The 14,109-nt window shown below is 41.9% G+C and overlaps 1 long non-coding RNA gene across 2 annotated transcripts in view; it reads right to left on the bottom strand.

Annotated features, from left to right (window-relative positions):
• Positions 1 to 4,464: 4,464 nt before the first annotated feature.
• Positions 4,465 to 14,109, bottom strand: part of LOC109453685 (uncharacterized) — an 85,570-nt gene continuing 75,925 nt past the window's right edge. For both annotated transcript variants that reach the window (XR_016020622.1, XR_012495120.2), the window contains 2 exons: positions 13,955 to 14,081; positions 4,465 to 4,905 (listed from right to left, as the gene is read on the bottom strand). This is a non-coding gene — a long non-coding RNA (uncharacterized LOC109453685). The remainder of the gene's footprint in view (positions 4,906 to 13,954; positions 14,082 to 14,109) is intronic.

Below are 14,109 nucleotides of genomic sequence, written 5' to 3'. Positions count from 1 at the left end.
CAACCCTACATTCTAACAGCCGATTTGTACTTCTTAATACCTTCCCTTTTTTTCCCCACACCCCCAATCCCTCCCATATGGCAACCATCAAAATGTTTTCTGTATCCATGAGTTTGTTTCTACATTTTTGTTTCTTTTGTTCTTTGGATTCCATATATAAGCAAAATCACATTGCATCTGTCTTTCTCTGTCTGACACTACACTCAGCACAGTACCTTCCAGGTCTATCCATGCCACCGCAGATGGCAAGAACCCATTACCTACCCTGGCTGAGCAATATTCCCTTATATACATGTACCATCCCTTCTTTATCCATTCATCTATTGATAGACACCCAGGCTGCCTCCACATCTTAGCCATTGTAAACAATGCTGCAATGAACATATGGATGCACATGGCCCCTCAAAGTAGCATTTTGATTTTCTTCAGATAAATACCCAGAAGTGTGGTTACTGGGTTCTTCTTTGTCTCTTGTTATAGCCTTTGTTTTAAAGTCTATTTTGTCTGGAATAAGTATTATTACCCCAGATTTTTTCTTTCCATTTTTCATGAAATAATTTTTTCCATCCCTTTACTTTCCCATCTGTGTGTGTCTTTCAATCTGAAGTGAGTCTCTTGTAGGCAGCATATGTAAGGGTTTTATTTTCTTACCCATTCATCCCTCTTATGTCTTTTGATTGGAGCATTTCATCCATTTACATTGAAAGTGATTGTTGGTAGATGAGTAGCCATTGCCATTTTATTCATAATTTTGATCTTTTTTTTTTTTTACGTCTTAAAGAAGTCCTTCTTACATTCCTTTTAATACTGGTTTGGTGATGTGATGAACTCCTTTAGCGTTTTCTTGTCTGGAAAGCTCCTTATCTGTTCTGTGATTTTAAATGATAACCTTGCTGGGTAGAGCACCCTTTGTTGTAAGTCCTTGCATTTCATCACATTGAATATTTTGTGCCAATCCCTTCTGGCCTGCAAAGTTTCTGTTAAGAAACCAGCAAACAATCTTATGTGGGATCCCTTATAAGTTACCAGTTGCCTTTTTCTTGCTGCTTTTGGGATTCTCTCTTTGTCTTTAAACTTTACCATTTTAATTATAATGTGTCTTGGTGTGGGCCTGTTTGGGTTCATCCTGTTTGGGACTCTGCACTTCCTGAACTTGTATGTCTATTTCCTTTGCCAGGTTAGGAAAGTTTTCAGTCATTATTTGTTCAAATAGGTTTTCAATCCCTTGCTGTCTCTCATCTCCTTCTGGTACCCCTATGATGCAAATGTTGTTATGCTTGACGTTGTTCCAGAGGTTTCTTAAATGATCCTTATTTTGGGTGGATTCTTTTTTCTTTTTGCTGTTTCCACTGGGTGTTTTATTCTACCTTGTCTTCCAAATGGCTGATTTGATCCTCTGTTACATCTAATCTGCTGGTGATTCCTTCTAGTGCATTCTTCATTTCAGTTATTACTCTGACTGGTTCTTTTTTATGGTTTCTGTTTTTTTGTGTGTGCTTGCTATCTCTCTGTTGAAGTTCTCACTAAGTTTCTTGAGCATCCTTATAACCATTGTTTTGAATGGTGTCCCTGGTAGGTTGCTTGCCTCCATTTTGTTTAGTTCTTTTTCTGGAGTTTTCTCCTGTTCTTTCATTTGGGACATATTTCTTTGTTTGTTCGTGATTCTCAACTGCCTCATTTTGGATGCCTCTCTGTGTTTGTTCTGTGTATTAGGTAGGTAGATCTGCTATGTCTCTCAGTCTTGGTCAGGTGGCCTTTTGGAGTAGGTGTCCTGTGGGTCCCTCATACAGTCTCCCTGGTCCCCTGCTCTAGGTGCTCCACAAGTGTCCCTTGTGTGGATTGTGTGTGCCCTCTTGTTATAGTTGAGCCTTGATTGCTATTGGTACATTTGGGGATGGGATTGGCCCTCAGGCTGATTGGCTGTGGGGTTTGGCCACGTCCACAGATTATAGGCTGCTGTGTGGGGGCTTACACCACTGAGTGGGGTTCACCCAGTGGGCTCTGGTGCCTGTTGAGACTGCTCTATGTGTGTGCCACTTGTGGGGCTAATTGGGTGGTTCTCTGCTGTAGTCTGAAGCCAACGTCCAAGTATGTCGGTTCTGGGGCCTGTTAGAAGGGGTTCCAGTGCATGCCCAGCTCACCTGTGCCTGGCTGGGGACTACCTGGTGGGAGCTACAAAGTGATCCACAGTTGTTCCCTGCCTGTGCTAAAGTTGGAGGCATGTGGGAGTGGCCATGCTGCGAACCGAGGATGGGTGCCACAAGTACCAGGCCTGGGGTAGTTTTGCAAAAAGGCAGGCACCCTGAGGCCTGCTACCACCTGCCGTATCCCTTACGATCAGCCACTGATAAAGCCTCCTGCAGTATGTGAGTTGGGCAGGGTCTCAGGTAGTTACTAGAGTGGGAAGAGTTGTGGTCACCGAGTTAATGTAGATTCTGATTTGTTGCCAGTGCTGAGCCTAAAGCTACTGAGCAAAAGTCCCAGAGCACAATGAAGCCAGTTGCCCCCTGCCTGGGGCCCATGAACTCCAATAGTTTTTCAAGAAAAAGTGCAATGTGTGTGGATCTGGCTACTCATGGAAAAAAAATGCCTCTGGCCTTAGGCGAGTTGAATGGGGTGGGATCCCAGGGAGTCAGCAGGGTGGAGCAAACCAAGCTCACCAAGCCAATCAGATTCAGATTTGGCCATGGTGGGGAAGGGCTCAACACAGGAAAAATGGCATCCACCTGCTGGCCGCACAGGAGTAAGACCTCACACAGGGAAAATGGTGACTGTCCTCCAGCTTTTGCCTCAAGCCACATACCTTAGTCTGCCCCCCATATGCCTCTGGCACCCCTGGAGTCACCATCCCTCTGCTGGAGCCCAAGGTGAGTACCTGCATGTGAGAGAGTCTGTGCGCAGGCTGTTTACGAGGACGTCTGGGTTTCCAACAGCCATCTGTGCCACCCAAATGGTTGGAATCCCCACTGTTTTTCCCAGCCAGATGTGGGGGCTCTTCTTCCCAGCACCAGTACTCCAGGCTGGGGAGCCTGGTGTGGGGGTGGGTCCCTTGCTCGTCCAGGGAGAACCTCCACAGCCGAGCTACCCCTCCTGATTCTCAACTGCCACATGAAGGTTTGGGGCCAACCCTTTTGCTTCTCCATCCCTCCTACCACTCCCGATGTGTCTGCCTCTTCTTTATATCCTTGATTATAAAACTTCTGTTCAGCTAGTCGTCAGATGATTTTCCAGGTTGATTGTTCTATAATTTTAATGTGTTCATGGAAGGAAGTCTGCACAGTGCTTACCTACTTCACCATCTTGGATTGCCTATTTGTGTTTTTAGAGGATCACTCATAGCCAAGAGGAAGGAATGTATCTAAATGTGTGGTCTCAGATCCACCAGCATCAGATTCCCCTGGGGTGCCAATTAAAACTGCAGAAGCTTGGGCTGCACCTTATCCCTATGTGCTGAATCAGGATCCCAGGCGTGATCCCCATGCCTACACTTGTTGAGATGTCCTCCAGGTGATTCTGATGCCTGCTAGACACTCAACTGTCAGTGGTGGCAATTCTTTCAGTGCCAAGGGCCAGATAACAAACATTTAGTCTTAGGAACACAAAAGGAGTCTAATACGGTGGCAAATGCCCGAGAGGAAGATGGGGAAGTGCTAATCCCTGGCATGGGAATTAGAGATCACTGACTCTTTGAGAACTTTGGTCCTGAGAAACAACTGCTGTGATTCTTTCCCCACAGAAGAAAACTCGGGAAGTCTGGTAGAAGAAGATAAGAAATAGCTATCCCTCCTCTGGGTGGGCAACAGACGCTCAAGGAGCCCGTTCACAGGATGTGGATGTGTTGGGGACAGGCTCTGTAAAAATAGGTTATACTCTAAGCCAGGAAAGTTTGCAGCTGGGAAACATTGATTGGTCGGTTTCAGCAACAGTGCTGCTCCTACTGGCATTTTTTTTTTTTTTTTTTTTTTTTTTTTTTTTTGGTCTTTTAACTAAGTAAAGTCAATATTCATCCTATGGCTTAGAAAGTTGACACTGACAAGAACAGAGGCATTTTGATTGGTGCATCTGCAATGGACCTGCACCAAAGAAAGGTCAAAATGCTCCTCTCAGCTGGCCAGGCTTGGAATCAGTAAGCAGCATGGATAGGATTGGGAGGCATCACGCGTTCAGTCTAGTGAAGCCGGGAAGAGATGAGGCATAAGAGCATTATTTTCTCCTGCGGCTGAAATCACCATCACCTGCATTTCTGCTGGGGCAATTGTTTTTGCCTTTATGTGTTTTCCCCCTTGGGTGGGTTGTTTTAGCATCCATGCTGTCATTTTCCTTGGCTGGGAACCCAAAGCCAGTGGGGGACAGACCCAGAAATAGAACTGAACCTTCTCACCCTCTGCCCATTGCTCCAAAACAGTGCCCAGCTGCCTCATACCACAAGTGACCTTTTACTAAAAAAAAAAAAAAAAAAATGGAGGCTTTCCAGAATTTAATTCTGCCTTGTATATAACATTCTCCACATTCTGAATCTAGTTTGAACTGAGAAAATTCTATTGGGTCCTGTGTTAGTTGGAGTAATGTTAGCTGTGGAAACAAACAGACTCCAAAAGTGCAGTGGCTTGACTCAAGGGTAGTTGCTTTCTCGCTCATGGAACAGTTCCGTGCAGGTGTTCTGGGTTGGCAATTGATAGGGTGGAGTAGGGCTCTACTTCATGCAGCCATTTAAAGATTCTGGCTGACAGATCCTCAGCTGCCTTTGATCTTTGGCTTCCAAGTTCACTCTGGGCAGTCCCCAGCCAACAGAAAGGGAACCATGGAGGGGGGAGCATGGAAATTTTGAAGTCCAGGCCTGGAAGTGGTACACATCCCTTGTACTTCACCCCACTGAACTGAAATCAGTTCCATGGCCACATTTACCTAAAGGGAGGTTGGAAAACACAGGAGAAATAAGTTACGGTGAGCAAATAAGTAATTTCTAGTAATCTGTAGGCCCAAGTGGCAGAGATTCCAGGAATAGTTGTGACAAAAGCCAGGCAATGCTAGCAAGGTCTCTCTTCATTTATTACCTGCCATTTCTAATTCATTCATTCACTACCTATTCCATAAGCATCTATTAAGCTCTTACTGTGTGTGAGAAGCTGTGTTAAATGCTTTGAAGGGATTTTAGGCGTACAGAACTTAATCTGTTCCCTCTCGTTCATGGAATAATGAGAGACAAACAAACATGATTCCTAACAGTGAGGTAAATGCTATAATAGAAAAATATAAAGAATTACATAAGTGCACAGGGGGAAGGTTCACCTGCATGGACTTTCACATGATTGAAGAGCTTTCCAGAATAAAAAGACAGGAAAGGTCAATTTCAGATGGGGAACAGCATTGGTCAAGGCATGGGGTTATGAAAGATCAAGGAGTATTTAGAAAATGGAATTTGGCCTACATAATAGGTAAAGTTTAGGGTGAGGAGAGAGAGATTCAGGGAAGGCAAAGGTGGAAAGGTAGGTTAACATTACACCACAAAAGGCCTTGTAAGCCTGCACAATATTTTTGGTTTGGTGTTACCTCTAAGCCAATGATGTCCTTTTCTCTTATTATGCATAGTTTTCCCCTTACTCTTCTCAGATACCTGGTTCAAATTTTTGTTTCATATACGGTAGTGTCTTATCTCTGAGTTTTCTAAAATAAGGCTGTAGGTATGACTAGATCCTGGACTCAAATTATGTCATCAGGAGTCAGTTTCTCGCCATGTCTGGGCTGTGCCGTCTGCTGTGTTTGCTGAGTTAAAGTGTCTGGTTTTGTGTGATAGCAACATGGCAGTAACGGACTTGACCCCTGTATTGTTTCAGGTTCTGATTTAATAGAAAGTTCCAGCAGATTTCCCTTAGTGTGTCATTGATTTAGAAGGGCATTGTGCCTGTTTCTGAGCTATTTTCTTAGGCTTGTAGTTATTTATAGTTTTTCTGTTTTTTGTTTGTTTGTTTGTTTTTTGAGGGGTAGGGAAAGACAAACTTTGTGACCTCCTATTGCTCCATTTTGCTGATGTCTTGAATTAATATTTTAGCCCAAGGGATATAATTCTCTGTTTAGCTCAGGCCTTGAACTCACACTTTCCTACTGGGCTTGGAGTACTGGGAAGATGGTTACCCAAAAGGAGACCTAGGTACACTTACCAGATGATGGGTAAATGAACACTTTGGCAAGGAAAAAAAAATCATTACCCAGAATTCTACTGGACAGACTCTGCAGTCAAACTGGCCTGCTGACAGAACCCAAAACATACCTTGGACTTTTCTAACATGCCTGTTTTTTCATAAACCGTGTCCTTCTTTGGAACCTTCGTATTCTCTCAGCTAGTCCAAATCCTCTCTATCTTTAAAAATTAAGGGGAAAAAGTTCATATCTACTTCCTTTATGAGCCTGAAGTGTTCACTGCTTCCTGCAAACAATTATAGCACTTCTTCTCTACACAACTTTTTAGGAAGCAAATGTTCTCCACTTTCTACTGCTTCCATTAACTTTTAATGACTACAGTTTTCTGTCCAGCTAAACTGTAAACTTCTTTACGGAAACAACTTTACACATCTTTATCTTCCCTTGACACCTAATTTATATTTCACTTGATTTATACCACTATAGTACCTCATGTTGGATTTTTTTTTTTCCCCATATACGTCTTTCTCTCAAGACTGTGAACTTGAGGGCAGAATAGTCTCATTCATCTTTGCAAACAGCACAGTGCCTGGCACAATTTGCTTTTAGTTAATGGATGTGGAATAGTCCTGAGATTTTGTGTGTACATAAACAGGGATGAAAATTTGGTGGGCAGGGTGGGAAACAATTAACTCAAAGTGGGTCATAGATCTAAATGTAAATGTAAATGTTGTTTAATGAGAAGAAAATGTAGGAGAAAATTTCTGTGACCTACAGTTAGTCAAAGTCACAAAAACATAATCCATTAAACTAAAATTAATAAATTGAACTTCATTAAAATTAAAAACTTCTCCTCTGCAAAAGATACTATTAAGAAAATGAAAATACAAGCTGCAGGCAAACTCGATGAAAGTATTTGCAAATCACATGTCTGACACAGAACTTGTATCCAGAAGACATAAATAATTCTCAACATTCAACAATAAGATGAAAACAAACAACACAATAAAACAATGGGCAAAGACTTGAACGGACACTTCACCTTTGAGGGAAATGTAAATTAAAGTCATGTCTATGAAAATGGCTTTTAAAAAATAGAATATGATGAGGACAAGGATAAAGGCATAAGCATCTCTCATGCATTGCTGGTGGGAATCTAAAGTGGTACAGCCACTGTGAACACAGTTTGGCAGTTTCTTATAAAGTGAAACATACATTTATCACATGAGCCAGCAATCCCATTCCACATATACTTCAACAGGTGAATGGATAATAAACCAGATACATCCTTACAAAGGAATATATTACTCAGTAATAAAAAGGAGCAAACTGAGATGAATCTCAAGGACATGGGTAACATACTGTATGATTCCATTTCTATTCTCAAAAAAGACACAACTGTAGTGCTAGAGAATAGATCAATGGCTGCCACTGATTTGGGTGGGTGGGGGTGTGACTAGAAAGCACAAGGACATTTGTTGGGGTGATGGAACGGCTCTGGATCTTGATTGTGGTGGTTACATAAATCTACCCATGTGTGAAAATTCATGGAACTATACACCAAAAAAGAGATGGATGGATGTTAATTTTTTTAAATAAGGGATGGGATAGAAAAAATTATTCCTGGACAATTGTCTGTACCAAAAAAATGCAAAGACCTGAGCACATGAAGGAAGAAGACACCTGAAAATTCTCCTAAAGAAACAAACCAGGCCTTTGAGCTTTGACATTTCCAGAGTGTGATTGTGACGGGCCCAGCTCGCTGGTCCAGGCGGTTCTTTTTTCTGAGAGCCTCTCCCAGGCATGAGCCATTATATGCTGACAGCAGCTGTTGGATTGAAGGGCATTTGTATGCTGACAGCTTGATGTAGGGGTTAACTATTCCTTGAGGAGGATTCAGAGGTAGTGACTGACTCCCACCTGTGACAACACTACACATCTCAGCCATCGCTTGTGTGCCAGGTAACTAACCTCACATTGCCCTCATTCTTTATACACCTGCAAACACTTTTGTGAGTGCTACCTCTTTCAAATCCCAAAACACCTCTGTGAGGAAAGCTTGAGTAGGTATTATCTTTATTTTATGTAGAACAAAACTCAGACTGAAGGATTAGGGATTTGGCTAAGGTCAAGCAACGGGGGAAAGTCCACAGGCAGAGAGACTCAGGGCTTCTGGCTTGTACTCTTCATTCATTGAGTCATCTATTTTAAACTTTTATTTATTTTACCTGTGCTTTTCCAGGACCCATCAACTCCAAGTCAAGTAGTTGTTTCAATCTAGTTGTGGAGGGCGCAGCTCACAGTGGCCCATGTGGGGATCAAACCGGCAATCTTGTTGTTAAGAGCAGCGTGCTCTAACCAACTGAGCTAACCGGCCTCCCCCTTCAGTGTTCTATTTTAAAAAGTATTTGCTAAGTGCCTACTTTATGACAGTGGGTGTGTCTCCAATTGCTTAAATTCCATTTGAAAGAAAAGACATATGTTGAGATCTTCAAAACAAAGTACATACTAAATGATAAAGGCCATATGTATAGTAAGAACCATAACAGTTGCCATTGGAGTGCTGAGTGAGACTTCATGGAAAGGATGGGCTTTGATCTGAGTATTGAAAATTTGAGATTAAGGGAGGGACATATTCCAAATGCAAAGTTTGTGTAGTGGCCAGCCTCCCAAATAGCCCTCAATGATTTTTTCCTCCTGATATCCATGGCCTTGTGTAGTCTCTTCTCACATTGAATCAGGGCTGTTCTGGGTGAACAACAGAGTACAGTAGAAGGATTTCTGAGGCCAGGTCAAAAAGGGCACTGTGACTTGTACCTTATCTTTTAAATGCTTGTTCTAAGAGAAGCCAGCTGCCATATCATGAGGTTGGTCAAGCAACATGAATAGAGCCCATGTGGAGAGGAACTTAGATATCTTGCCAACAGCCAAGCACCAGTTCACCGTCCATGTGAGTGAGCCAACTTGGGAGTGGATCCTCAAACCCCAATCAACTCTACAGATGATTGCTAACCCCAGCAGATATTTCAGTGCAACCTCATGAGAAACAGCAAGCCAAAGCCACCCAGCTAAGCTGATCCCCAAATTTCTGGCCCACAGACACCATGAGAGATATAAATAATTATTGCTATTTTAAACCACTGAGTTTTGGGATGATATTTTACACAGCATTAGGTACCAATAAAATATGTAAGCCAACTCACAGAAGGAAAAGAAACATAAGACATGTCCAGAAGATAGCCCTGTCCAGAGGCTAGGAAGGTAGAGGTTCCAGCAACCTAAGCATAAAGTAGAAAGGACCTGTACAAAGGCAATGGCAGAAAGAATCGAGAAGAAGAGACAGAGGTAAAGTTGCCCCAGAAAATTCCTTGTTTACTTTGGGGTTCTATGCCAGAGCCACTCATGGTTATTTCTGCTCATGGTAACAATTCTGGGAATACTATTAGCAGAAGTCTTTTAAAGAACACAGAGTGAGCTATTTCCTTTATACCTTACTTTTCATGGTTTTTTTTTTTTACAAATATTAGCTAGTCATTTACCATCCCTATTTTCCTTTCTTCCTGGACACAGTGCTAGGTCACATTTCTCAGCTCCCCTAACAATCCGGTGTGGCTATGTGACTGCATACTGGAACCTAAGCAGCAGTGATGTGTAGCACATCCAGGCCTAGACCATGAAACCTCCTCTGAGTTACTTTCTTCTGTGTCTTCACCATGTGCTGACTCCACACAGAGAGTAGGAGGCCCTAGAGGATGGAAAATCAGTAAGGTGAGAAAGACGGTGGGCCTCCAAATTACCTCACAGGAGGCCACCTACCAAATACCTGCATTCAACAATTATGTGAGCAAGAAACAAATTTATGTTGTGTAAAAAAATTTAAAAAGTGACGCCAACAAGATGGTATAAAGTGAGTGGAGGGGAAAACAGGATGGAGTAAGGAGTGAGCCCAGCGTACGTGCACAGCTTAAGGTCTGAATGGACGTTTGGTAGAGTTGAGCCACAACATTATGAGCTGAGCTTCCTTAGTCAAAGCAAAAAGGGAGACATGATCAGTGACATGATTCAGCGAGACCATGAGATTAAAAAAAAAAAAAAAAAAAAAAAAAAAAAAAAATCAGGAGAAGCACGACTACTTCCAGTAATAAATAAAATAGAATTTTTCCTAGTGAGTCCTCATAAAAAAGACACTGCATGATGTAATGAACAATGTCCTCAACAATAGCCTAGCAGCCAGTAGAACCACAAGTTTAATAACTCCATTTTTTATAATGTCCTTCAATGAAGGACAAAGGAAGTGATAAAATGCCATGGTCAAACCCAGTAAAATCAATTCCATGGGGTTGGGCAGGAAAGGACAAAATTTTATGGTCGAGTTTTCTGCTGGTCTGATTGTAACAAATATGAGAGCATCTAGAGCAGGGGTGTCCAAACTGCGGCCCACGGGCCAACTGCGGCCCGCAATCCATTGTTAATTGGCCCGCAGCAAATTCCAAAAATATATTTAGTTTACTTAAAGAAACCAGGTGAGACAATACGTACTTCACCTCGAGTGAGTGGCCCGGCTGTTTGTGTATTTTACCACATATGGCCCTTGGTAAAAAACGTTGAAAAACGTTTGGACACCCCTGATCTAGAGGTATTAATAAATTGTGAATCTCTTGGATAATCCCTCTACAACCAGTAATAGATATTTAATAAATATATTTTGATTAACTGATTCCCTCACCGGTATGTGTTTAGTTTTAAGGGTGAGCAAAAGAAATTAGGAGAAGGAGGCCCAAATATTATGATGTTACTGCCCTATGACCCCACATTACTAACCAAATCTTATCTGGCTGCTTGTGACCCGATGTGTCACCATCTCATCATGTGTTTTGCTGTATTTTCTCCCAGTGATTTTTTTCTGAGATATGCAATTAAGAACACTGACTAGAGAATAAGAAAGGAAGAATGATGGAGTATAAGAACAACTGTAAAAAGTCATTATGATGTGCTTTCAAAGCCAGTAATTACCACTCTTGCTTAACATGTAAATCAGTGTTAGTATTCTGTTTGAACTACAACTGGATGCTTGTTATTTGACACAGAATGCTTTTGAGAAAGACCTAACATCTACCCACAATTGGATTCCTTTCCAAATATCCCTGGGAGGTGGAAGAAAGGGATACATCAAGAGGGTAATTTAATGCTTATAGTTAAAACTTTGAAAAGGACCCATTGTAGGGGGGAAAGCAAGAGATGCATTAATAAACATGCAAAATAATTTCTGGTTGGCCTTGTAAAGCAGATACTAAAGAGTTGTCTTTAAAAATTGGCCATTTGTGAAAGAAAGGAAAAACAAGTTATATGCCATACTGGGAAATCAGGACTCTTTTGAAGAACAGGCATAATTTGAGAGTAGTGGGAATGGAAGGAATGTGGAAACATAGGAGAGCTCAGGACCCAGAGACCCGGGAGACTGATTTAGTAACTGTGGTCAGTGAGTATTGCCAGTCATTTCAGTGACTGTTTAAAGGAAACCAGAGGGAAACTGATCTTTGGTGGGTGGTGGAGGTTTCTACAACAGGGGAACATGGTACCGCAACAGTAGTTTTGTAAGTTTTTGGATGTGGGGTGTGGCAGGGGGAAGATATTTGGAATTAAATGCATGTAAAATATAAGTTGCACACCATGTGTAGTAATAATCATTTAGATTCCCCTAGAGTCAGGCAAACTAGCTGTGAATCTGACAACAAGATGGATAAATTATTATCCTGACAACTCAAAATCTGGCAAGAGCTGGAGAACTATTCCAGCGGTAATGACAGAAACAGGTCAGGCTCGGATTAAGCCTGAGCTATGTAACAAATATTTCTAGTATTTTATGCAAAACACTGTGCAACTGTTCTTATTTCAGTTCAATGAAGCTTAGAAACAGTATTTATATGACTGGAGGAATTCAGGAAATCTGCGAGGAAGCCTGAACTCAGGGGGAATCAATGGGTGAAGATCTTTTGGTTAGTATTCTTTTAAGAGTAACCTCAGACCTCACGTACTGCCCTCAGTGATACAAACCTAATAACCTATCCCAGCCTTGGAAACATTTCTTCTCCAATCTCCAAGGAGATTGCTTCTGCTTCAATCTCCTGAACTATTCTGAACCACTCCTAAGGCACCACTAATACCATGTTTCCCCGAAAATAAGACCTAACCAGAAAACAAGCCCCAGTATGATTTTTCAGGATGACATCCCCAGAACATAATTTTTGCATCCTTTGGAGCAAAAATTAATATAAGTCCGGGTCTTATTTTGGGGGGAAACATAGTACTACTGCCCTGCTCTACAGATATCGTAGACATCCTTGGTTGCGTACTCTGCAGTCATTTCACCCCTTTTTCTTATAAATGAAACCCCAAATTTGTTTGGCAAGTCATCCTCTTCTACCTGGCCGTGTGCCTCACTGGACAAGTCATGGCAATCCCGTTCTTCTTGCCAGTCCTTGTGTAAGAATAAACACATGACACCATTCTGTGCACTGAGACGTGAGGAGGAATCAATTGGGGGATTCTAGAAAACGTTTCCTAGCTTTGAAAAAGAGATGTATAGGGGAAAATCATCATTCTGGTGCTGAACGATGTCATAGCTGTGTGTGCTTGGTACTGGATAACAATCTTGCAACCATAAAGGGTACTAGTCAAGGAAAAGTCAACTGAGTAAGGACAGTAGAGTAGAAAGATGGAAAGAACAACATGGTTGACATCGTTAGGACCACTGAATCAGCCAAGCTGGAGCGCTTCATTTCAGGACTTAGAAATGTTCTCATTGTTTAAGCAATTTTGACCCAAGTTGTCTAGTGTTCTATTCCTTGCAGCTGAAAGTATAACTGGTAAAATAAATATTTGTATATTTACATTCTTCCTTAGACTTCATAGTAAACTTCTTTGTTATTACCTACAATGTCTGCTGTATACTAGGCATCAATGCATTGAGTTGAATGAGTTGGTTCCCTAAAGAGGTAAATACATGGATGGATAGACAGATATGCCACGTCTTCATACTCACTGCATTCTCTAGCTCAGTGAGTTGCATAGCTATCCATCCAAATGCATAAGCCAGAAGCCTCTTCTAGATACTTTTCTATTCCCCTGTCTCCATAGCCAATCCATCTCCAAGTTCTGTTCATTTTGCCTTCTAGATTCATCTTAAATCCATTCACTTCTTTTCATCTCCACCATCATTCTATTTTAAGCTACTATCATGTCTTGACTAGTGCAGTACCCTCCTAACTACCCTCCTGAAATTTCTCAAATCTTCTCCACACTGCAGCCCAAGGAAATCTTTTCAAAATGTTAAGTCCCCCACCTCCATTTCTGATTAAAAGATAAAGAAAAAAATCCAAAATTCATAAAATGCCCACAAGGCCTGCATGGTGCCGTCTACCCTTTTAGGCTACTTGCCCTCGATACTCTAGCCACACAGGCCTTATGCTGGTTCTTTGATGGTCCTTGCTTTGCACATACTGTTCTATTTGCCTGGCAGGCTCTCCCCACTGACACCCCAACACAATCACATACCCTGTGTGTTCCATCCTCCATTTTTCAGGTCAGTCTTGCCTCTCCCAAGGAAGCCTTTCCTCTATTCCCTGAGTAGGTAGTTCTCCCTGTTGTGCACTTTGCTTAACACCACATACCTCTCAGTCATAGCCAGAATGACCATCCAAACTGGGATCCTTTTGAGAGTGAATAGTGGTACCATTAAAAATTGTACTGGGACATTATGTATAAACAGATTTTCCTAGGCTCACAGAACATTTGGTCACCTGTTCTTTATACTTACCATTTGCTTATTAGTGTTTTCATTAAACGTTTGGCTCCCCCAGATCTCTACCTGGGCATGTCCTTTTTGCTCACCATCACATTCTCCATGCTATCACAGTGCCAGGTCAATAGTAGACACTCAGTACCTGTTGGTGGAACATTGAAAAGAATGAA

Source organism: Rhinolophus sinicus, chromosome 3 (assembly GCF_057876585.1).
Source record: "Rhinolophus sinicus isolate RSI-liver-muscle chromosome 3, RSI-T2T, whole genome shotgun sequence".
Classification (NCBI taxonomy): domain Eukaryota; kingdom Metazoa; phylum Chordata; class Mammalia; order Chiroptera; family Rhinolophidae; genus Rhinolophus; species Rhinolophus sinicus.
The sequence above is the reverse complement of the archived record's forward strand: the minus strand, read 5'-3'. Positions and strand labels throughout refer to the sequence as shown.